The 25,666-nt window shown below is 37.9% G+C and overlaps 1 protein-coding gene across 3 annotated transcripts in view; it reads left to right on the top strand.

The window, feature by feature from the left end:
- Positions 1–982: 982 nt before the first annotated feature.
- Positions 983–25,666, top strand: part of LOC129928294 (uncharacterized) — an 89,125-nt gene continuing 64,441 nt past the window's right edge. For 2 of the 3 annotated variants that reach the window (XM_056042058.1, XM_056042056.1), the window contains exon 1: positions 984–1,955. The gene's annotated coding sequence lies outside the window, so the exon portion shown is untranslated. Of the gene's footprint in view, positions 1,956–25,666 lie in introns of all 3 variants that reach the window. The other variant, XM_056042057.1, reaches the window with a different exon arrangement.

Raw genomic sequence — 25,666 nt, 5'->3', positions numbered from 1 at the left:
ATATATATACGTAGTGTGCAGAATCTTTTAATACTTTCAACTAGAAGAATCGAAATATTTTATTTGGAAAGTGGAATTTCGTTGTGCTATCACCAAAATAACAATCTCCGACATTCAAATGAATAATAAATCATCAGCTATAACTTCTTGGTCTTTAAACATAACTTCTGGGTATTTAAACATAACTTCTGGGTATTTAAACATACACCAACCACCCAATTTCCTTGTAACAACGTAAAATTCGGTATACTCACTGGAGCTGAGAGCGGACAAGTGAATGTCATCAACAGTCTCAGTCATATTTCAGAATGTTAAAATGATCTTGAATAAACAAACATTTTTTTTTGGTTAGGAAACATTTAACCCATTTATTTAGTCGTATATGTCATGAATAATTTATCTAGTGAAACCATGGAGAAGTTACCTTTACCTTTACCTATCCCTTAGTCTGTTGGACCGTTGGGGCACCAGGCGAGACTCGTCGATCGTCTTTCTCCATTCCTCCCTTTTTTTTTTTGCCTTGTTTAGAACCTCTCTCAATGGCAGGCCCGTCCATTCTTTAATGTTGTCCTCCCATCGCTTTTTCTGTCTGTCTCTTCTTCTTTCCCTGGCAATGTTCCCTGAAGGAAGGTCTTTGCGAGCCCCGTAGATCTTGTAATGTGGCCAAAGGTTTTAAGCTTTCGTCTTTTCACAATAGTTAGCAGGTCGTCATGGGCTCCGATCGCTACAGTAACCCTGTCTCTGATTTCTTGGTTTGTGATGCGGTCTTTGAACGTGATGCCTAGGATCCTTCTGTAGAAGTTACTGATCGTTTATCTTGAACAATGTTGCCGTATAGTAAATAATAAAGTCAATAAACCGAAGATTCAGTTTTACTTCCTTTCTATATGATTTCATTTGTTTCACAAAACGTACAGAAGTACTCTTAATATAACAAATAACATCTCTCTCACTCCCTCTCTCTCTCACCTCCTCTACCTTTCTTTCACTCCCTCTTCCTCTTATGCCCCATTCCCAGTCTCTCTCTCTATTTCTGTTTTTTTCTCTTCTCATCTCTCTCTGTCCTTTTTCCTCTCTCACTTTGCCTCCCTCTTTCTTATACTCCTTCTCCCTCTTTCTCCTTTAACATCTCCCTCTCTCTTTTTCTCTCCCTTTCTCTCGCCCCCTCTTCCTTTTCTTTTTTTTTTCTTTTTTCTCATTATGAATATACATCTCTCACTCCCCAAACATGGTCTGTCACTCCTACACACACACTCGCTCTCACATACGCATTCGCTCACGCACACACACATCATCGCTCACAAAAACACACTAGCTCACACACACTCGCGCTCATGCACATGTATGTCCTCACCCAATCCTGAATTCCCCATGTAATTGTCCTACCTTGAAGACTTCAGACTCAAGGCACGCCATCTCGAAGACAACAACGACGACAATCGATAATTTGAGTTCACTCTCTTCGCAAGCCCACCTCTCTCTCTCTCTTTCTCTCCACCAACTTCTCCTCCCTCTCTTCTTCTCTTCCTCCCTGGCCTCATCTCTCTTCCGCTCTCTATCTCTCTCCCTCCTCACCGTTATGTCAGTCTCATCTCTCTGCTCACACGACAAAAGGGGCCAGAGAAAACCAGTGACACTCGGGCTGTCAGTGATCTAGTGACATGACAATTTAGTTGCCTGACTAAGACAGAGACCGAGAGACAATACAAGGACAGAAAGACGCCAAAAGGGAAGAAGAAACCCAATGCTTTCAATGAAATGAAGGCCGATGCTTTGGGTGTTCCGCTATGCTAAAACTTTATCGCCTATGAGCCAATGTTTCATTTTGTGTACAGCTATTAGCTGCAGTTTTGTGCGTGTGACATTGTGACAGTTGATGGTGTAGATGTGACAGTGACACTGCTTGATATCACATGATTGTCAGGACACATTTCATATACACTTTAATCTAAAAGGTAAGATGTTGTATTTTTTTTTCATTTACTCTCGACTATAAGTACTTGACATTAGTTGGGGAAATGTAAAGGCGTTTTGGTTGGTTTGCTTGCCAAATGACATCCTCGTTAACTGTGGGCCACAGATGACTTTTACATCATGTGCCTTATAGACGGCAAGGTCTGAAAGGGTAACCTTCAGTTTTTTTTTACTTCACGACTTCAGCTAATGACAATGCGTATGTGTTTTTGCTTAATGCCCATAGCTGAGCATTAATTTTTAGCGACCCCCGAAAGGGGAAACGACGCTATAAGTTTTGTGTGGCCTGTCTGTCCGTCTGTCCTTCCGTCCCATTTAGATCTCGTAAACTAGAAAAGATAGTGAAAATCCGACATCACAATATTTTAGACCATTCAAAGTTCTGATGCAACGGCTACTTTTTTCTTTTCTGAATGCGAAAAATCTAATTTATTCAATCACTTATGCAAGCAGTTTTTTCATAAGAATACACCACTCTTTACTAGATCTAGATTCTATATATATTCTATATTCTAGATATAGTCTAGACCTATGAAATAAATAGAACGCTTATGATCAGGATTAGTAGGCTTACTAGTGGGTAATAGTATAGGCCTATGCTGTTCTTATGGGAAACCTGTTAGGTTGTGCAGGCTCATTTTTTTTTTATTTCTTACTACGTCTACTCCAATATATTAATCGAAATTGTTGGGAAGAAGTAGGTATCTTGGAAAAAATAATAATAAAATCTCAAGATATATCTTGGAGCAGTGGCGTCACTAGGGGGAGGGGGTGTGAGAGTGCGGTCCGCATCAGTCGACACCATTTTGGGGGGTGACAACCAACTTGGAAAAATTATAACTTAGTAAAAGCAGACACATGGGAAAAGATAATAATCAAATCTCTAGATATATGCCCAAATATGCCTAGACACATTTAGATGGTAGTGATACAGCACAACGTTATACCATTTCTGTCTTAAAGTGTAACAAAAGAAACCTGTTCATATGATGTTATGTCTGTTTATAATTTCAATTAAATATTATTGTCAAATTTGCACTAACATTTGAATAAATCAATAAAAGTAGGTAAATAGCTCACTGTATTGGTTCAACAACAACAACAAAAAATAACTAGCAATAGTGTTGATTGGAACATATTTCAAGAAAGTTTGATGGGGAGGGGTGACATCCTGAGCTATCGCATTAGTTGCCACCAACACTGTATCGGGAGGTTTCCATGCTGATCTTAGGTGTCACTTCACGCTACCCTACTTACTCCAGAAGAGTTAGAAGATTCTTATCAAAGACTTCGTGTTGCACTGTTTGCTTTTATGTGAAAATAACGCCAAATTTTTAAAATTTCTTTAAACGATCAAAACAAGAATATGGCTTGAGCATATTTCTCTTCCATTGGTGAATTTGATTTGATTTGTTTAATATTCAAATTGTGCGAAGCTTTGAGGAGATAAGCCCAATAGAATTAGGTCGTTCTATTAACAAAAAAATGTAAAATAGGTTTATAAAGCCTTCTAATTGTTTCAAGTATTTGAAAAGCTAGTTACTAGCTTGTAGCTTCCCATCGTGGAGGCTCGAGACTTCGAACTCAAATTCAGACTAGAGCAAACGTTAAAAAAATAATCCATTTTCAACATTATCTTTATCAACATGTTTAAAACTTGCCAACTGCTCTCAGACTGCATTTGCAAACATTCGTCGCTGACAGGCTTATCATTGAGCATCTCTACTACTTTCCATTCCAGTGGCGCTACAGCCCATGGAGACCCCTGGCCTGCTTTAGCACATCTCTCCATTCTGATCTATCCTGGGCTTTACGTCTCCATGCCTGGACTTTAAGCTTTTGTAGATCTGCCTCTACGTCATCGAGGTCTGCCTTTTGGACGCCAGCTTTTGTTTTTGTTTGCTGATGAACAATCTTTGTTCCTCTGTTCTCTGACAATCTTTCGAGGTGACCTGACCAACGTCATCTGTTCTCTCTTTTATTTCCGTTACTTTGGATAGGTCTTCACACAGCTGATATATTTCTTGGCTAGTGCGAATCCTCCATCCGGTTTCCTCATGTATGGCACCCTGAATTTTTTCTGACAAGTATTTTTATTACTGCCAAACTGAAACAAAATTTTAAAAAGTATAAGTAAGGTTCCGATCTCAGACCTTGCGATCTATGGGACAAATGATGTATAGGTCATCTGTTTCTTTAGCCGACGTTTAACGAGCAGCGTGTCTTGTGGCCAACACAACGACCTTTACTTTACCCAACTAAAGTCAGAAGTTGGGTGGACTCAGGGGCGTTCTTAAATCCCAGTCTTCACCGAGATTTGATCCCGGGACCTCCCGCTTCGCAAGCCAAGTGATCTACCCCATATCCACCACGTACACCGAACCACAATTCAACGATAATTAAAAGTTGGCTTTTTAAATAAGCCAAAATTGTAACTCGAACTGGACACGCTCAAATCAACATTAACGTGTTATCTAAGTTGACAAGAATACTAAGTACATCTATGCTGGCAAACCGTTGGGTTTATTGTGCAATATATATAAGCAAAATCAATAGTGCTATATCTCTTGTCTCCCCTTTCCCTCGAACTCAGACAGAAATGTTGATGATAATTGCTCTAGAGTCTCAGATTATTGAACAGACAAATGTTTAACAAACACTTTTTTATGAACGCACAGGCTGGCTAATAAACGCTAGGTTTGAGCCCGGGACTATCGTGATAGCTATAAAAACATACGTAATTCTAATAAATCTAATACATATCTAATATATAAAACCATTGTCAGGTGTATGTATGTATGTCCCGAAAAGAAATCAAAGTCGGATGCTAAATCTTGATTATACTTGATCCATCTTCCTTAGGTACCAACTATAAACCTAAGATGTTACGTAGCCCTATCAAAAGGTAGAGACGCACAAGAAAGTACAGAGTATAAAAAAAAATACTAGATTTATCTCAATTAAAGAATTAAAAACGGTTTCAAATTGGGTAAAAATATTTTCACAGTCTATTTTTATTTTAGTATAAAAATTAAATAGTGTTAAGAGAAACAGTTCGCCATGTATAATATAGATCTGATTCCAAAGTTTTACTCTCTTAAAAAAAAATATGTGTACTCTATCATTCACTTTTTGTTGTCATTCATAAAAAGATTCCTTCTTGGTATAAAATCCTACCCAACGCCGCCCCTCGTCCCGGGGGGGGGGGGGATTGAAAGAAAAGTTCAGGGTCAGCCGAGGTTGAACTCTGTAGTTTCCTGTTGTCCAAATTCGGCATTTCAATTGCCCCCGGGTGTTTGTAATTAGGTCATTTCCTCTCAATGGGAAAAGAAAAAAAAATGGGGTTTGGGGGTTCAGACCATATTCCTAGATAGAAAAAATAGATTTGATATAGATCATAATTACCCCTGACCAGGTATGAGTGACAGTCGTGTTGCCAAGGGATGTGTTATTAGTGTTACCATACACCTGCAGGAGTAAAGGAGACTAAATCCATATATACATATCCACATCTCTCATCATTAAGTAGCATTTATTCCCCTTATTTCAAAATCAAACAAAACAAGCAAAATAACAAAAAAATACTTTAAAAAAAAAAAAAAAAAAAAAAAAAAAGCTTATAATAGATTTAGACTAACAATACAAAATCTGTGCGATTAGAAATATTTTTTTCATCAATTTTTTTTGGTTTAGTGCAATTTCAAGTTTGTAGCGTTCTCAATTCCCTATCATCCTATCACTTCTCTGGGCCAGTTTAAAAGGGGTAGTGGGAGAAAGAACATGTTATCTGGGTGATCGCTTTTTAAATGGGTTAAAAAAAACACACACACACAAAAAGTAAGACCTGAATTCGACCTTCCCAGGCTTCTCAAGCTAACGCGGTAACCACTCTGCTGGCGAAGAGTCATATGAACATGGAAGATTGCATATCTAGTTATCTATTGTTTCTATTCCATGTTAGTGTTCAGTCAGACGACACGCTAAATAAAGAAGACTAATTCAGCTTACACCACCACTATTTCTATCCCTTGTTTGAGATACCAAACAAAATACTTTATTGCCAATAGTTTATTAACTGATTGGTTGTTCTCTTTCTTATTGACCGTTGTGTTGTAAGGTAATAGAAATAATTGTGCAAAAATCTTAACTTGATCAGAGAATAGGAAATGAGAGAGAAATCATAGAGTGAGTTGATATAAGCTTTGTAAATATAATTAAAAAAAAAAATCAAAGCTTATATAAAAGAAAGAACTGTACATTTACAGTCATATATCTCAATACTGTAAAATTTATTTCCCTTTTGAATATCAAAACAAAATTTTTCATAGTAAGTAATTAAGTACTTAAGTTGTTTTTTTGTTATTAAACTGTTTCATGTTTTGTTATGGTCAATGACTAATTGTGCAAAAATTTAACTGTCCCGACGCAATAGAACCAACTATGAATGTTTTCATGAAATAGTTGATAGTAAAGTAGTAAGATCCCCTTTCAGACCTAGTGGTCTATAGGGCAGATGATGTAGAGGTCATCTGTCTCTGTGGCCTACGGTTTATGATGATGTCATGTGGCCAGCACAATGACCAACCATTTTTACTTTTCCACAACTAATGTCAGTTACCCATTAGAGATGTGACGGCCAAAGATTCCGATATTAAAAATCCCAGTCTTCATCAGGATTCGAACCCTGGACCATTATTTGTTGTTTTGTGAGCACCCTGAGTTTTATAGAAAATAAAAGTAAAAAATAGTATGATTCCAGACCTAATATTCAATGAAAAATTAGCTGAAATGTTAAATTCTAAATATGTAAAGCTATTTTTTAAAAAGAAGTATATTCATATAGGTAATACTGTCTTTTTATTCAAAAGTAAATAATTACTATACAATTTTACGTTGTTTTTTTTTAATACGCCACCTCATTGCGTTTGTATGTGATTATTATTCTCACATTTTGTTGTGCTGTGTTGAAAGTTTGAAGTGCAGTTAGGTACTTACATAATATTTTACTCATAAGAATTCGTCCTTGCATATGGAATAAGAAATGTGCCTTTATCTTTGTGTCTTTCTGGGTATTTTTATTATTTTGTGTGTTTTTATTTGTAATGTATGATTAAGTGTTTTCTGTAGTATTGCTACTTTACATTTGTTGAGGCGCTGTTGCTGAGCGGTAGAGCGCTTACTTTCTGAACTGGGGTCCCGAGTTCGAATCCTGGGGAAGACTTGGATTTTTAATTTCAGAATCCCTGGGCGCCTCCGAGTCCACCCAGCTCTAATTGGTAGGCCTACCCGGCATTGATCGGGGAAAAGTAAAGGCGGTTGGTCGTTGTGCTGGCCACATGATACCCTCGTAAACCGTAGGCCACAGAAACAGATGTTCTTTACATCATCAGCCCTATAGATCACAAGGTCTGACAGGGGAACTTTACTAACATTTTTGTCTTCTGTCTTGGGGGTTTAATGATTTTGCTAACGGTGTCACTGTTATTAAATGTCAATATTCATTTGTTCTAGACTTCACGGTTCATTTCGCTCCCATTCTGGGATATATGTGCTGAGTTGGCGTGTTTCAAACAGAGGACGCACATTCTAATATTGGTCTAATAGGTTGAATAGAATTTTTGTTTTAGGTACTTGATTGCTTTTTTATTAATTTCTCGTAATTAATCTAGAATGAGTTGTCTGCTGTCTTTAAAGCTGCTGTTTGATTGTTTTACATGTTTCGGATGTTCCTTCAAAGTTGAAGATAGTTTACTTCCTAGTCCAAACCTCCCGCAGGACGACGGGGGATGGGAGCGGGCTGGGTTTGAACCCGGGACTATCGATAAATCCTAACGACAGTCCAGCGCGCAAACCGCACGACCAGGCTGCCATCTTTATCTATGTATATAAACTGACTTAACATTTACGTCAGTGCGAGGTTGGTTTCCGTTATTTAAATTAATTTGCTACAAGACAGCGTCTTCTGTTCCGACCTGGTTCCGTCCTCAAGGGCCCTCAGAGATTTCACAAGCCATTAAAGGAAACGTCGTGTCCACGTCGTCTTTCTGTAATCTGGCCACGAGTCTCATTTAAACCTGGCCAGTAAAGCCGCTAAAGCTTGCAGAAGTGGCCAGTTAGGCGCATGGTTAAATCTGCCACCAAAACGATATCGATCTCATTTCTATGAATAAAATGGAAGGAATAACATTTTGCATTGTTGACAGTTTATTTATTTATCTGGCTTACACGCGCAGCTAACACTTTGATTCAACCAGAAGATATAATGTGAAAACAATTCTACATTTAATTGTCATATATCTTTAAAAGCTTTATGATCTATTGTGCCAGATTTGTCAGTAAGCCTACTTTAACCATTGTTAACTCACTTTTCCAACATAATTAGATCTACTCTCGGCTGACAGAAGCGTGGGTAAACATAGGTTGGCATAGCGACATCGTGTAGCGTCGTGGCCCAGAGGAAAGGAATCCAATTATCTACACTGGCTAATGGGGATCAAATCGAAGCTGTAATCGCTGAAGTGGCGGAAACCTCACAACTCCTCAAGTAGACAAACTTCCGCTTTGATATAGTCTGCTGTCAGGTCGTCTGCTATTTTAACACTCCCCATAGCTATAACATTTTTACTTAACAGGTATCGATCTCTTTGCTTATATTTTAGTTAACAGGTATCGATATCTTTGCTTATTCATAAGAATATATCTCAAGCTATTTTTAGTCATAGGCGTAGCTAGGATGGGAGAAGGAAGGGGAGAATTTTAACCTCCCCGACCGGCCCTTACTTGAGCGGGGCCCCCTGATGAGTGTTTTTTACATTAAATATTAAATATTAAGCAAAATGCAGGGGCCCCAAAGAGGTCAAGCCCTCGGGCCCCAAAATGATGGCGAATTCCTAGCTACGATACTGCGTTTAGTAGTTATGCGTGTCGTATCTATACGTATCGTATCTATGCGTTTTGAATGCCCACTTATTGTGTGTAGTATATTTGCGTATCAAAACAACTTGTACCATAGCTTTGCTTATTGTATCTGTTTTCCTATTATTCGTGTCGTATCAATTCGTATCATATCTTATTGTACAACAGCTATGCCCATTTATTTGTTCCCATGATTTATATTGTTTATTATGGCCGGAACATCCCATTCGTTTCGATTTTTTTATATTCAATCAATGGGCCACATATTATCTAGCCCCTTAATTTATTTTTTAGCTCGAGAATTAGTGTATTTGTTACCATGAAAATATCGTCTCTCTCTCTCTCTCTCTCTCTCTCTCTCTCTCTCTCTCTCTCTCTCTCTCTCTCTGAAACCCCCATTTTTTCTAAAAATTATTTTTACCCTGCCCATCGTAATTTCTCCAACACATACTTTTGACTTGAACGCCAATAGCGGTGTTTAGCTTGCGAATCTGTTAAAAACCGCGTCCTAGTGAGAGCGTAGAAGGTGTAAGGAATCCCTTTTCTACTTTACGAGATCTCTTGATCAATCAGTCATTCAATAAATGTAAAAAAAAAAAAAGTTTCGATCTCTGGGGCTCATGATGTTAAAGTCATCTGTTTCTGTGGGCCACGGTTAAAGAGGGTGTCATTTGACCAGCACAACGAACAACCGCCTTTACTTTTCCCCAACTAATGTCAGGTACCACACTAAGGCTGGTTGGACTCAAGGCGCTCGGAAGCCTAGCGCTTAATTAAACACTCAGCCACAACGCCCCTCCGTCAGAATAATAAAAATCGAATACAATTAATTTAATCAAATTGATCTTTCCTTATACATTATATATATATGTATATATATAATATATACACGTATTGTTTGTATTCTTTCTTGTTAAAGAATTCTTACTTATTACATTTTGCATTCCCATATGATAACCTGTTTATGTATTCAAATATATATATGTATGTATGTATGTATGTATGTATGTATGTATGTATGTATGTATATGTGTGTGTGTGTGTGTGTGTGTGTGTGTGCGTGCGTGTGTGCGTGTGTGTGTGTGTGTGTTAACATATTTGTGTGTGACTTTCTGTGAGTTGTGATGCTGGTGTTCCTTTCTACCGTACTGTCCAATCAGACTTTAATGCTGGTTTTGATAGCGATTGTCAATAGACATTGTTTTTGTTTGGATTTTCATTTAGTTGTGTACAACCAGAGATATCTGTTCCAGTCTCTCTCACCCACGCCCCAGACACTTATCATCATATTTACTTATAACTCTTAAAACTTATTATCAAGGTTATGAGTTGTTGTTTTTTTCATCTTTGCAATTTTGAACTGCGTCCCAAGGGGGACAATCCGCCTTTGGTTTTGTTATTGTCTGCCAGTCACACTGAAATCTTATAACTAAAAGCTTTTTTTTTTTTTTTTTTGGTACAAAATTGAGATTTTACTGACATCTGTTTCCTAATTAGTAGAGAAGCTGCAACTCTTCTAAGCAAAGTTTTGTTTTTGTTAGTGTTTTTTTAAGTAAATATCAAATTTTTTATTGTTTTTGTACTCGTACACCTTTTTTAAAACAAGATTTTAAAGTGTTATATTTACACTTCAAAAATTTAGGTAAGCTCAAGGACGGCGGCTCTGCATGTCTGCCTTTATGTAAGTTAAGAAATAATTGGGACGGATGGGGTTGCATATACCTCTCGACTCCCTAAACAGTTGGTCCTGAGTTCGAAAGGTTTAGTCGAGGTTTAGTTCCAGTATAGAATTTTAGAACTATAAGCTCATGATGAGAGCTGAATGAAACTTAATTTAAACCAGTCCCATCACACACTGTTGTTGTAACTATGTCCCGCGCAAAGCCCCGCATGATCTCGCGCAATACTCGACGCAGGACAAGAAATGGCTGTTTAAATAGATAGAAGAGCCCCTTCACGCACAACGAAAGAAATTAGTAACTCTGGCGTTATGGAACAAGAAGAAAGAGGCGTCATTTGTTGTCGTATGGTAACTTAGGAGTCTGTCGCCGTGAACCGAGAATAACACTTGGATACATGCTGTTGGTGCTGCACTGTGGATAGGCAGAAGGAACTTAGGAGTCTGTCGACGTGAACCTGTTTGTGCAGTCACTCGACATGTATGGTAGCCATGAGGCACTACGTCGGACGGCTAAGTTTCTTGCCAGAGCACTACGGGAGGACTAGTCCTTATTGCTCTGATTTTTCAATAGGAGTTCTCTCAGGTCGCCGAGAACCGAGAACAACACTTGGATACATGTTGTTGGTGCTGTACTGTGGATAGACAGAAGGAACTTAGGAGTCTGTCGCCGTGAACCGAGAACAACACTTGGATACATGTTGTTGGTGCTGTACTGTGGATAGGCAGAAGGAACTTAGGAGTCTGTCGCCGTGGACTGATAACAACACTTGGATACATGTTGTTGGTGCTGTACTGTGGATAGACAGAAGGAACATAGGAGTCTGCCGCCGTGGACTGATAACAACACTTGGATACATGTTTTTGGTGCTGTACTGTGGATAGGCAGAAGGAACTTAGGAGTCTGTCGCCGTGGACTGATAACAACACTTGGATACATGTTGTTGGTGCTGTACTGTGGAGAGGCAGAAGGAACTTAGGAGTCTGTCGCCGTGGACTGATTACAACACTTGGATACATGTTGTTGGTGCTGTACTGTGGATAGACAGAAGGAACTTAGGAGTCTGTCTCCGTGAACCGAGAACAACACTTGGATACATGTTGTTGGTGCTGTACTGTGGATAGGCAGAAGGAACTTAGGAGTCTGTCGCCGTGGACTGATAACAACACTTGGATACATGTTGTTGGTGCTGTACTGTGGATAGACAGAAGGAACTTAGGAGTCTGTCGCCGTGGACTGATAACAACACTTGGATACATGTTGTTGGTGCTGTACTGTGGATAGGCAGAAGGAACTTAGGAGTCTGTCGCCGTGGACTGATAACAACACTTGGATACATGTTGTTGGTGCTGTACTGTGGATAGACAGAAGGAACTTAGGAGTCTGTCGCCGTGGACTGATAACACCACTTGGATACATGTTGTTGGTGCTGTACTGTGGATAGACAGAAGGAACTTAGGAGTCTGTCGCCGTGGACTTATAACAACACTTGGATACATGTTGTTGGTGCTGTACTGTGGATAGACAGAAGGAACTTAGGAGTCTGTCGCCGTGGACTGATAACAACACTTGGATACATGTTGTTGGTGCTGTACTGTGGATAGGCAGAAGGAGCAAATAAATCTAAGAATTGACTCAGTCTTCAATATAAATAAACATCTGTCTTACTCTTTTGTTGAGTTGAACTTTAAAAAAAAATATTCTTATATTCGGGAGATGAAAAAAGACAACAGGAAATTTAAGTTTAGAATGCTTTCTAAATATGAAAGAAAAAAATGACTTTCTTATCTCTTTTCCAAATCGATGTCACTCTATGCGGGTCCGCCCATCAACACTCCCCCTCCTAGCCACGCCACTGAACTGAACATACGATGAAGTGTTCTACTGTAAATAAGTATCACTTTCAGTCTCACTTTGTAATCTTGTATCTTCTATTCCAGTTATAATGACACTCATTTCTCGTCCTTGCCCTTTACATCTGCTATTACCTGGAGGCCTGTCATTTACGTAAGGTCGTGAAGAAATACGAGTTCAGCCTAGAGTTATGACAATAATCTACCGCCTTTTTTATGGGTCAACGAGTTCACAATAAAACAGCTAGACAGATTTTCGATTCCGTTTTTGCCAGTCCAAGTTTGAATATTTAAACACAATGGTGTGATAATGGCATATGTTGGAAAGGTCAAAAGGCGTTCAAAAGTCATGGCTGCCATGTTAAACAAGATCGATGAATTTGACATTTTTGCACTGAGAAATTGTTTGTGTATCCATTGTAGAGTTAGCATGAAATAAACTTGCAATATATAGGAAGGAAGTTGAAAACTTTAATTCTGTCGGAACGTCACTAAGCCAGACATGGTCCTTAGGGTTACTAGTCTGTTATGCGTTTCAGGGAAGCATTAGTGGTATAGATTACATTATTTAGCGTTCAGAATCCGACTACAAAGAAGCCCCGGACAGCATGTACATCCCAGACCCCACACCCTGCTGACTCCGACCCTAGCCAAATGAGAACATTAAAGTAACGGGCTAAATCCCAAAGGGATGACAAAGGGTTATTTATAGTTACAGGAAAGGGGAGATAAATAATCAGTGCGTGTTATAAATCAAAATTGTTTGATTTTGTATATTAATTACAGTGAAGATATTAGAAAAGAATAAATACATCTGACATTTAAATGTCACACTAAAGTGTTAATCTTCTAGAAAACCAATTTATCGTATGAAGTTGACAGCAACTAATCTATAAGTAATTTGTTACTATTGTTGACAATTGTTGTATATACAGTTTCTTATTTATCTTATAGATAACAATTATGAAATTTAACCTTAAAATTGAAACCATAAAATTCAAAACTCACAGACCCCACCCCAATCATGCACATTAATCAGTGACTTAAACTCTGCTAAGTCGTTAGCTTTCCAGATTGATTCAGGCAACCCATTCCATTATCTATTGGCACTAAGGAATAAAAGGGAACTTGTACGAACTTGTCCATGCAAATGGAATAAGAAATGTGCCATTGTTTTGTGTCTTTCTTATTTGAAATATGTTGTTGTTAAAGCAGCACTCCCATGATCCTTTCAAGATACATCTAGTTTTAAAGATGATCATGCCAATGCCTAAGCCCGAAGATATAAGATGCGTCTTCTTTTGAAGATATAAGACTCCCTTTAAGATCAAAAAGATATTAGATGCAGCTACTTTTGAAGATGATTATGTAGATAGCTTATCCCGAAGATATTATAGCACCGTCAGGAATGACAACGGGTGGGATTTGAACTCTTGACCATTGTGACAGTCCGAAGTGCATACCATCCTCACAGGAGACAATTCTGAACATATAAATAAGCGAAAAATAGTTAGAGATTTTGTTTTCTGAACATCGCAGTTGTATTTATTGGTTGCTTTCCATGTGTAGGTCCTTAAGGCTTTTTTTTGTATTAGCTAGTCATGTAGATAGAATTAATACCATGTGAGTGGGTCTAGTCTCAGCAGTAATTTCACTCCCACACGAAACTCTGTATCTTCTGGCTAAAGAGTGAAAAGAGGATTAATGTTAGGTGCTGGGGAGGGGGTGTATAAAAGCTACTGTCACGTGTGATACGCGGTTGCTTGAGAAATGTAAACATTCTAGTAGCTTCTAGTTTCTACCCAGAAAAAGTCTGTATCTTCTGGCTAAAGAAGAGAATTGGTTTCCTGTCCCAGAAAATTTCGGGGTCGGCGTGGTGGCGGATTATTAAAGCTCTAGGCTCCCGAACAAAGAGAACGTGGCTTTGAGTCCCGTAGAAGACGGGGATTCGAATTTCCAGATTTTTAGAGCTCCCCGGAGTTCACCCATCTTTAATTTAAAAAATAATAATAAAGTTCCCCTTTCATACCTTGTGATCTATAGGGCGGATGATGTAAAGGTCATCTGTTTCTGTGGCCACGGTTAACCAGGGTGTCATGTGGCAAGCACAACGACCAACCGCCTTTACTTTTCCCCAACTTATGTCAGGTACTTATTAGAGCTGGGTGGACTCAGGCGCCTAAAGAAATTAAATAGCCTAGTCTCTATCATGATTCGAACCCGGTACCTCTGGTTAAAAAGCCAAGCGCTTTACCACTCAGCCACCTCGTCGCCTTTAATGGGAACTTAAAATGAGCTACGGAACCATAAAATATATAAATATATAAATCACGATTGAACTTCACGTGCGAACGACAGCTAATGTAGGCGTGGTATGCGTGAACGACCGAGTGTCTCTGTACCCTATGGGTCTTAAAGCCTTGATTTACCAGTTGAATGACTTGTTGATATTTCTGATTAATAGTTTTGAAGAAAGGTTAAACAAAGAGAAAGATTCGCAAGACAAAAACAAATGTTTATTCACGTGATCCACATGAAGATTAGAACCCAATTTAATTACATTTTAAAAATAATAATTCTGTCAATATGATCTAGATTCCGATCTAGAGAGATAAAATGTTTTCAAAGGGATTTTCATAGTTCAGTTAATCACCCTTTATTTACATTTTAATTACAAAGCTTACATCAACTCACTCTGTCTGCGTGTCTGGTAAAAAGTTTGTACATGTTATTTCTCCAACACACAGTCTCGGATCAAGTTGAAATTTAGCACAATTATTTCTTGTACCTGACAAAACAAGAATCAATAAAAAAAAATTGACAAATTAGTAAATTTATTTAAAAAGCGATCACCCAAATACCTCCTTATTTCTCCCCAACCCCTTTCCAACTTGTCCAGATAAGCGATAGGATGATAGCGTATTGAGAAAGTTAAAATCGTGAAATTGCGCTAAACAAAAAAAAAAAAAAATACAATAGGCAAAAATATTTCTAATTGATTTATTATTGTTAGTCTACATATTTTAAAAAATTAATTACATGACTGATTGAAATCAATTGATAGAACTACGCTTAATATAAGTTTGTTTTTTAAAGTATTTTTTTCATTTATTTATTTCATGAAAGCATGTTCCAAAAAGCAAAATTTAACTTTAAGAGATTATGTTTTTAAATATTTAGCAGTCAAACCACAGTTTTTAATGTGTGGCCAAGTAGCTAATAATTGTTTTCCCAAAGAATCACAGAAACTGTTAAATTTCTAGGAAAATCATTAGAGCCGTATTCTAAATACCCGACCAATACAGAAACTGTCAAAATTATAGGAAAATCCCTAGAGCCGTATTCTAAGTACCCGACCAATGTCCATGCTCCAGTTCCACCCATGAAGAGTTTGCAAACTAATTTGATGAATGTAACAAAAAATACTGTTTTCAGTAACAATGTTATAGAGTCCTAAAATTTAGGGTACAGAGACCAACACGTGACCTACATGTTTTGTCAAACCTTACTCCGTTGTTGTGTCAAGGGTATATTTTGAAATCCGTTTTGGCAGTCTGGTGTGGCATTCACTGTACGCACAGAAAGAAGCGCGAATTTATATTGAACTGAACGACGTCAATGTATGAATGGACTCGTCGAACTAAGGAATCCCAGAATTCTCCGGGGAAGTAAACTGAATTTCACCGTAAACATGGACAAATATGGCAGCACTCAATTACCAGCTTCTCTTTTTTTTTGTTCAAGTCATGACACCCGAGCATAAGAAGTTCTGCGATTGTTGTTGTTGAGGCGCTCAGTTACTCGCTGTCGCCCACGTACCAGCGCAGGTCTCCTGCTCGCGTGGGAGGTCAACCTCCCAACCTTCACCCCCACAGCTGAACTAATGATGAGTTCTTCAGATCGTCAACAAAGTCTTACCACAGGGTACTGGTGACATTGAGGGGAGCGGGGTAAGGGGGGCGGAGGAGAGGGGAAGATTTAACTCTTTCTCTCCTAATCGACGATATCATCGTCGATTTTGACCTCATAAAATTAAATTAATGTTTAATTTTTTAAACTTGACTTTGAACTATATAAAAAGAGCATGCATTTTCCTTTAATTCCAGACCAAATACAACATTTTCTGATAACAAACAACAAAGCTATTGAAGCCTAATCATAACAGGGGTAGTGAAATAGTAATGAGCAAAATGAAAAATTCCTCCCAAAACGTGGAAAATTAATTACGGAGAGAAAGAGTTAAATAACTGGGCGGATGATGTGGGGTGCCGAGTGTTGAAGGGCGTAAAACAAAAAATTGAAAAATTATTTAAAAAATAATTTTAAAGCGTTGCAAGATTGTTTTTTGTCTCTGCGTAGGCCGGTCGCTGTTACGTAGAAAATAACGGTTGGCAGAATGATAAAAATCAGTTTGTTAAGTTCAAAATTTTATATACTAGTCATAACTTTCTACTTCACCAATCCGTTAGTCTGTGACATCGTGGGGGGCACCACATAGGATCTGTCTACGCTCTGTCTTTCTCCATTTCCTCTCTGTCTTTTTGCCTTGAATAGAATCTCTTTAAAGGACAGGCCGGTCCATTGCCTGACACTTTCCCCCCCCCCCACCCATTGTTTTTAAAACGTGTCATACCATTTACTTGTTGTACAGCTATAATGGGCTGATGTAATATTGCAGAGTACTACACAATATTGTTAACTGTGATGAGGTAGGCCTACTGACTACTGAAGTGTGAGAGTCTAAGGCAGCTCACCCCAAAAGTAAAACAGTTGATATAGTTTATTTAGTAACGAATGTGAGGCAAAGGTTAATTCACATTTACGGAGTCGATTGTCTCTGTGAAGTCCAGTTTCAGGCCTCCTGCAGTCGTAGAACGACTATGGTTCATCTCGAACAATTTTTCATGTGACTGTGGTGCCCTATTTTGGAGAGACACTCCCTGCCAGATATATTGCAGGTTAAGGTTGCTTTCGCTTTGGTGGCGGAGGAGCCGATCATTTTTCGTATGACACGCTTCTCTTCCAGACCCGAGGCCAATGTTTTTTCACTGTCCATAGCTTTCTCGGTCACTGTCTCTCTCCATCTAGTGCGGTCTAGGGCTATGTCTTGCCAATGGTCAGTTATTAATTTACTATCCTACCTAGTGGCTATAATAACTCACCTAACGTAAACACACCTCGTCTTTGCCATTTATTTTCTTTTTCATTAGTGCGACGCGTTTTTTTTTAAATTAAGTACATAACAATTTAGAGTACAGGAAAGATATTAAAGAGTTACTAAGGGAATGGGGAAATGTATTCTACTTCTAGACATAAATACCAGCACATATAGAACTAGAAGAAAATGAAAAGACTGACACACTTGCCAAGAGTGGGAGAACAAACGCACAAGTAAACATTGCACTCTATCCAGAAGAAATGAAGAAACTAATAGTTAATAAAATAAATGAGAAATAGACAAGCTCTCATCCGAATCACAAGAAAGATGATGCCTATTATAAGCTATCCCGACAAGATCAACGTCTAATTTTTCGTCTCAGGACCGGACACAACAGAATGAGACAACATATGTTCCGAAACCTAAATATCGAAACTATCAAAGTGCCCTAGTGGAGTGTCACCTAACAATGTTGACCATACCCTCCAGAACTGCTCTCTTTACCAAGAGGTCCGTACAAGACACTTGCCCTAAAACAGCCCAATAGAAAGAAAACTATATGGAGAGCTCCTGATTTAGAAAACACTGCGCAGTTCATCTCACTTACATTGTGTGTCTTGCTTTTGTGTGTCTTACTTTGTATGTCTTACCTTGTGTGTCTTACCTTGTGTGTGTCTTACTTTGTATGTCTTACCTTGTGTGTCTTACATTGTGTGTCTTGCTTGTGTGTGTCTTACTTTGTATGTCTTGCTTTTGTGTGTTTTGCATGTGAAAGAACCTTATTTTGATTATAATTTAAACTTTAAAAAAGTAATAATTTAAAAAAAAAACCTCAAACTTTACGAATAAATCAAATTGCATTGGATGGTACTGTCATAAAAAAAAACGTGTCGGTATGGTGCATCAAACCCCCGGCATCCGTGTTATTAGCTCGACTCTTTCTTTCCAGTATCGCGAACTTTTTCATTCATTCCTTCATCCTTCCTCCACCAATGAAAAGAATGTAAGATAGAATTGATAGAAGATACTTGGGGACAGAAGTGCATCAACTAGAAACAGAAATTGGAATAAAATCTGGTTCGGTCACATGGTAGAAATAAATGATAGTGCAATGAAAGTAATATGCATACTTAAGATTTATACATAATAGTGTTACAAAAATGTGACTCCCAACCCCTTCTGTTCAAAGTTTTTATGGCTATTTCTTTTTCTTTCTAGGCCGTGTCAATAATATTATAAAAAGTTAGTGTAACAATTTAGAAATTCGAAAGAATGAAATTATTCGTATCTGAAATGTTCTCATTTCCTACCTTGCGATCTATGCGGCAGATGATGTTAAGGTCTATGGCCAACGGTTAACGAGCCAGGGTGTCATGTTTTACTTTTCTTGTTTTACTTTCTCCAACTAAAGTCAGGTACCAATTACACTCTGAGCTGCCCCAAAAATCCCGAAATTCAAAATCCCAGTCTTCACTGAGATTCGAACCCAGGACCCCAGTTTCGGAAGCCACTCAACCACCCCATTCATATCTGAGCAATACTATATTTACAACTTCATTTATTGTAATTAAATCCTAAACAATTAAATTCCAAATACTTTTATCTGTCTCTTTAATCGTTGTAAACGCTGGATAGCACTTCCATAGAACTGGCCTCAGTTAACAAAATGTATGTAAATATATATGTAGAATAATATAAGTAATCCAGACCAACAACCCGTTGTATTTCGTTTGTTTGTTGTTGTTGTTTTTATTTTGCCAATAATACATATCCCAAACAATTTAACAAGACCCGCGACAAGAGTCCTTTTGACCAAACCGAGGACCATTTGAAACCACTGCCGCAGAACATAAGAAAGCAGCAGTGGCTCCCCTTCATTTCGGTGATGCGGCCCGCAGCAGGCTTGCCCGAACTCAAGGTGGCTCACCACTGTTCTTCACCAGCTTGTGAAAGACCTTAAATAGGCGAAACGACTGGATAAAAAAGACACACAAATAAGCGATGAAACGAAATAGGAACTGTTTTAATTTATCAGCTTAATTGTTGATAAAAACGGCTTACGTGTCTTTCGCAATTCTAATGGATGCAACTGTAGATGTCCTTGTGTGAATTAATAAAACTAATTTTCCCTTCGTTAGCGCTTCGTAATCCCAATCATGGAAGCTTAAATCAGACAAGGGGACATTACCTCGACCTTACAGGCTATGGTTAAGTTCTAATGAAACTAAGGAAACCAGAGTTAATGGGTCAAAAATAGATGAAATAAGATATATGCTATTTTAAAGAAATACTACAATTTTTTTTTACGCGTTTCTTTATAATGGAAGTCAGTGTTTCCCAAACTATGTTCAGAGGAACCCTGGTGTTCGGCTAGGCCTGAATAGGTGTTCATCGAACGGCTTGAATAATTAACTACTAGGCCACCACGTGAATTGATGTCTCTAAAAAAAATAAGCAAAGTGTTTCGCTAAATACTCAGAATGAGCGAAGTGGTCTGTTAAGGCAAAATGTTTGGGAATCACTGGTCTAAGTAATCATTTCATTAGATATCTTGTATTTCTACATGCTGTTATTTCATACTTAAAGTATAATTCTGGTGCTATCATTTTCTCTAACTCAGCCTATTTAGTGCTAACAGCCTTTCTGTGCTTTCTTGTCTTCCTGATGCAACCTTTCAGACGCCATTAGTTTTTCAGCTGCTATCAATGTTACAGAGGTCATCTTCTGCCAGCCGCTTTTCTCTATGCCAGTGAGTGCGAAATGGCGCCCGAGTTGATCTTTATATCGCTTACGGGAGGGGGGAGGGGAACACCACCATTGCATAGTCCTCCTTTAAGATCGCCTTTGACAAACAGGTCGTCTCCCATGCTGGATAAGTGTGCGATCCAGAGACGCTGTCGAATGGTAAGTAGTTCTTCTTTACTGTCCCCACACCTGCCTCCTTCAGAACATGGCTATGAGGTAGTCTTGCCAACTTATGCCTATTATGGAACGAAGGCATCTTTGATGGAAGCGTTCAAGAAGCTTCAAATGCCTTCTATTACTTTATTGTGTATATAGGGATATTTAAATATACTATATCTTGTCATTGCGTAAGTGGTAATGCATATAATTACTCCATCTATACTATAAAGCATAAAGTAAGGCGTATGTGTGTATGTATGTTCCGCATATCAAAACAGTTTCACCAATCTTGATAAAACTTGGCATACATGTTCCTTGGGTACTCACTGGAACCGTGATCTATGTATAGTAGCCTTAAAACAAACTTAAGTCCCTCAAAAAAAATAATTGCCCAACTCTATTACAATTTCATGGATCTAGGCAATGTTTACATTAGAGAAAATCGAAAGGATCTAGATCTAATTTTAAGAACTACACTTTGCACAGATAGTTTTTTACTTTGACACATAAAAATTACATTTTCATTTCATTATTTAATAAAGTTAAGCTTCAAATTTGTCTTACAAAAAGCCTTTTTACATAAATTCGTTAATTATATCTGCGAATTTAGAAGTCCTGACGTGCATTCTTTCATTAGACAAGACCGAAATGTTACACATCTCTCTATTCCTTACTTTTAATTCAACTCTAAGATGTTAGAACTTCTCTTCGAAAATATAGTTTTGTACTTTAACACGTGTACGTAATTATAGGCCATTCATTTCATATTTTAATAAAATTAACCTTCAAATTTGAATTTCTAAAGCATTTTTTTATACATTCGTTCGCTGCGAAGCCGTGTTGAAATACATTTTAATACTTCCATTCATGAGTCGCGTACATCTAACAGCCGTTTCATTCATTCCTTCATTAGAGAAAGAAATGTCAGCATGCGCAGAGCAAAGGCGCCACGCACGCGCAGAACGAAATCTATCCACGCCAATATTTAACTCTAGATCTAATTCAAAGATGATAAATCTACTTCATACTTTAACACATGAACATACAAAATAAAGTCCATTCATTTCATATTTTAATCAAATATATGTAGGCCCACAAACAAATGTTTTATTTGAAAAAATGGATTTAGGTCGATAAACTATTTTGATAGCTCCATTCATACTACTTTACATCCACGCATTCGCTTTACTTATAACATTATTATTTCGTTTAATTGTTTCCAAAACACTCTCAGTGACTATATCGACAGCGATACGCAAATTAAGACCAACGTGCCGCGGGTAACATATGGCTAGTTTCCTATAAAATGCTTCCTAATAGCATGCCTTAATGTGTGGCTTAGATATTGTGTTCGGTGGAACTTTTTTTTTTACTCAAAATAGTAATGGCGAAGGTGAGTAGCTGGTGCTTAATTTAAGCCAGTATGCTTCTAGTAGGAGTGAAAGCTATTAGCCATGGCTGACTACCCACCTAGGAGAAGGAAAACTCTGAATTCAAACCTCTATTGCATTGCAGCTAATCCCAAACCTGGGAAAGGCTTCGGGCGGCAACCCTGAAGAAAAATCTGGAGCCGGCGACCCTTAGGCAGCTTGCAGCACTCGGTGCTACATCCTGGCAAACCCAGCGACACCGGCTGATCCAAAACTGTATCGGCACTTGCTGTTCCTTTATACTTGAGATACATTAGCTGCGTGGAGGGAACTGAAGTGTGGGCGACAACGTTCCGACCACAGCTAATGCCAATACGTTCATCTCTTTTCCATGACTTGATTCATAGCCGCTTCGTGACTGAAGGAGTCCGTAGTACATTATATTTAGTTACACAACATTTATTCGCCTCTTATTTCTTTTTAATTTTTTTTTTTAAATCCCATTCCTCTGTCAGGTGGGCCTTGAATTCAGAGATGGCTGTTTCCGGCCCGCACACGTCTACCAATATCTACTTTCTTCACGTTCGTATAAGGCTTTGAATTCTCTCCAGTTGGTTTCATTTCTATTTTCACATAAATCCGAGATGATCTAGACCAGTGTTTCCCAAACTTTTGACCTATGTGTACCCCTTTTATAATTTTTGTAATGCTGAATATCCCTCACCCCCCCCCCCAACACTTAAATTTTTTAACATAACCTAATAAATGGGTATTTAAAAAATAAGCATAGTTAATGAGTAGCAACGTGTACCATTTCCAAAGTCTTCCTGTGCCCCCTGGGGGTACGTTTACTCCACTTTGGGAAACATTGATCTAAACTTTAGTATTGTTTCGTTTCTTTGCAAACAAAGATTTAAATAATTTTTTTTTCTGTAAACGGCTTCGAGATGGTGACAGCTACAACTTGGTTGCTGATTGGCTGAGACCTCGGGAAGACAGATCACGTGTTCACTCTAAAAATAAAGACCAAGAAATGAAGAGAACAGAACAAAGAGAAAAAAAAAAAAAGAACGTGGAAAAAAAAAATCGGCGTTTTTGATTGGAAGACGAGTCTGGTTATATCCCGACTAGCAAATTGATGTTATTATTAGAAGTCATTTTGTTTAGAGAGTTTGTTAACAGTATTCATGGTCTTAGAGATGAACTGATAGTGTTTATGACTTGAGGCCCAGGTAATAGAGCATTGTTTCCTTGAGGCTTGGAAGATAGATTTTTTTAAATACAAGGGGTAGACCGAAATAAAATTGAAAAGTTGGTAAAAAGATACAGTTCAAATCCCAATCATATGATATCTTAACAACGACATTTTCTTAAAACATCAATCGCCCAAGGTCGTTCAATAAAAAAACCAACTTGTCGTTATTATAGCTTTTGTCTTGCTCTTTGTCAGTGGATTGTTTGGGGGTTCCAATGCTGATTCTTTTTACAGCTTAAGGCCATTATGCTAATTATTCACAACGAGAAGGGGGGAGTTTCGGTGACAACTCATAAAAACAGGAGGCGCGGTGGCTGAGCGGTTGGCTTCTGAACCGCGGGCTCCGGGTTCAAATCCTGCTGAGGACCCTAATGATCGCATGGACTAAAAGTGGACAGTTACTTTTGATATCTCTTTGTCCACTCGTCCTCTCCTCTATCATTTTCTTCTTCAGAGAAGGAGTAGAAACACTCGTCTCCAACCCCGACTTCACCTGGGCAAGCTCCTTAACCTCAATCTTAATAATCCGGACGTACGTCAGACATTGTGAAACCGTCTTTCCTCGGCGTCATGACAGCCGCTGACAGTTTGACCAACATCCAGATGATGTAACGTCATCTTAGTTCACTCCCGTCTGCTATCCATACTTGACCTCTTTCACGTCAGATAGAAGAGATTGACGTCTTGCTTTCAGGTTGACAATATTTCTTAATGACAATCTTATCATAGAATAATGTCGATCTTAGCAACATCGCTTTATAAGACTCATACAAGTGCTAAATATTTTAATAGACAAATTAATGCATTATACATTTACAAAAAGCCCTGATTTAATCACTCATCACTCTCCCACTTGCCGTGGTGGAAAGTTTAACCTGTTAACACTTAACTTTGGTTTAGGACAAGTAAACTTTCATGACCGAAACTGCAATGATTAAAGTTATCATATGGCTAGGCTTTATTCGCAATTTCGACCCAATATGTTTTTGGAAGGCGACATAATACAAAATTTGCACTTCCTGTTTTAATAGCTCAAAAACTCCACTTCCTGTTCGATACAGCTTATAGGCCTAATCTTAATTCTACAAATTTACTCTTTTTCTTTAACTCTTTCTCTCCGTAATTAATTACCACATTCTGATGGAATCAACGTTTGTATCGTCGGTTAGGAGAGAAAGAGTTAAACCATGTAGATCAGTGAATCTCAACCTTTTTTTTTTTTAGCTCGGCGACCCCCTAATACGATTCTCCAGTTGGCGTCGACCCTTTAACCATAAAATTTGTTTCGGCCTTGAATGTGATTTTCTAACGTTATTAAATCATAATCAAATTTTTAATTTATGATGTTTTTAAGCTTTATATGACAGACAATCATTGTATTAAAAAAAAATGTGTGCTTAAATAACTAAAAGAGAATTACTGTTGTGTTCATGGGTTGTTTCGTCATGAATATATTTTCACCGGTAACATGGACTAGAAAACGACTACGAATTATTATTTTTTTTTTTGCAATTAATGGTTTCAAGACCAGTTTAAATCTTCACCAATAAAATAATGTTTGATTCAGCAAAGCGTTTGAAATAAGAACTAACTTTCAATGGAAAAAAAATGTGTCTACCTTCAAGCAATGGTGTTACCACTCACTAAAGGTGCCCTCTGTATCGTCTGTATTTAAATATGTTCCCCCCCCCCCCCCCCAATTTTTATTTCATTTAATTGGTGCTTCACGATTGTTTAATCATTTATCTTCTAAAGTGCCAATGTGAGTAATATTCCTTTACTGTGTACATTAGATTGTACTTGAAGACCATCTCTGGTACAAATCTGTTTGGTACAATACGTAAGTTAGGACCAAAAAGAATTTTTTTTTCAATGTAAAATTAACGAAAAACCAAAATTTCCGATGGTCTTAGGCGACCCCTGGCAAATGGTCATTCGACCCCCAAAGGGGGGACCCCTGATGTAGATCTAAACAAGAAGTCTTTAGCATCTTAAGTACTATTTTATCACGACTATCTTCTTTTTAAAGTAACATCTGTAATTTATAATGAAAGATAAGTTCTAGATGGACATATATTATAGATCTAAAATTAAAAAATTAACACATTCTCAAATTTCTCTGTGCTCGTAGAAATGATGCTAGAAAAAAAAATGATTTGGACTTGCAAGTTACTTGTGAACAAATTGCTGCAAAATTTGACCGTATTCTTGTTTCAAGTTAATCTGTAGGGCTCTCCATAATGTTGCTGTGTATTTCGTCGTAAATTTTGAAATGTTTTTAAATGAAAAAAATATTTTCTCTGGATTTAATTGTTCATCGTTTTGTTTTGCTGTCTTCATAACTCGGTCAGCGTTGAAGTCACGTCTTTCACACACATTCAAACCACAGACACACACACACACAAACATCCACACCCGTCACACACACACACAGAACTCTCCGCGAGGTTGTCCATAATAGATGTTAAACATCGAAAAACACGAAAACTATGCGGTCTGAAATCTAAAATGTAACGTAGTTAGACACAACAGCAGCTTTATGTGTATGTCTTGGTGAC

The sequence above is a fragment of the Biomphalaria glabrata genome, chromosome 9 (genome assembly GCF_947242115.1).
Source record: "Biomphalaria glabrata chromosome 9, xgBioGlab47.1, whole genome shotgun sequence".
NCBI classification, from domain to species: domain Eukaryota; kingdom Metazoa; phylum Mollusca; class Gastropoda; family Planorbidae; genus Biomphalaria; species Biomphalaria glabrata.
This window is presented reverse-complemented; position numbering and strand designations above follow the sequence as displayed.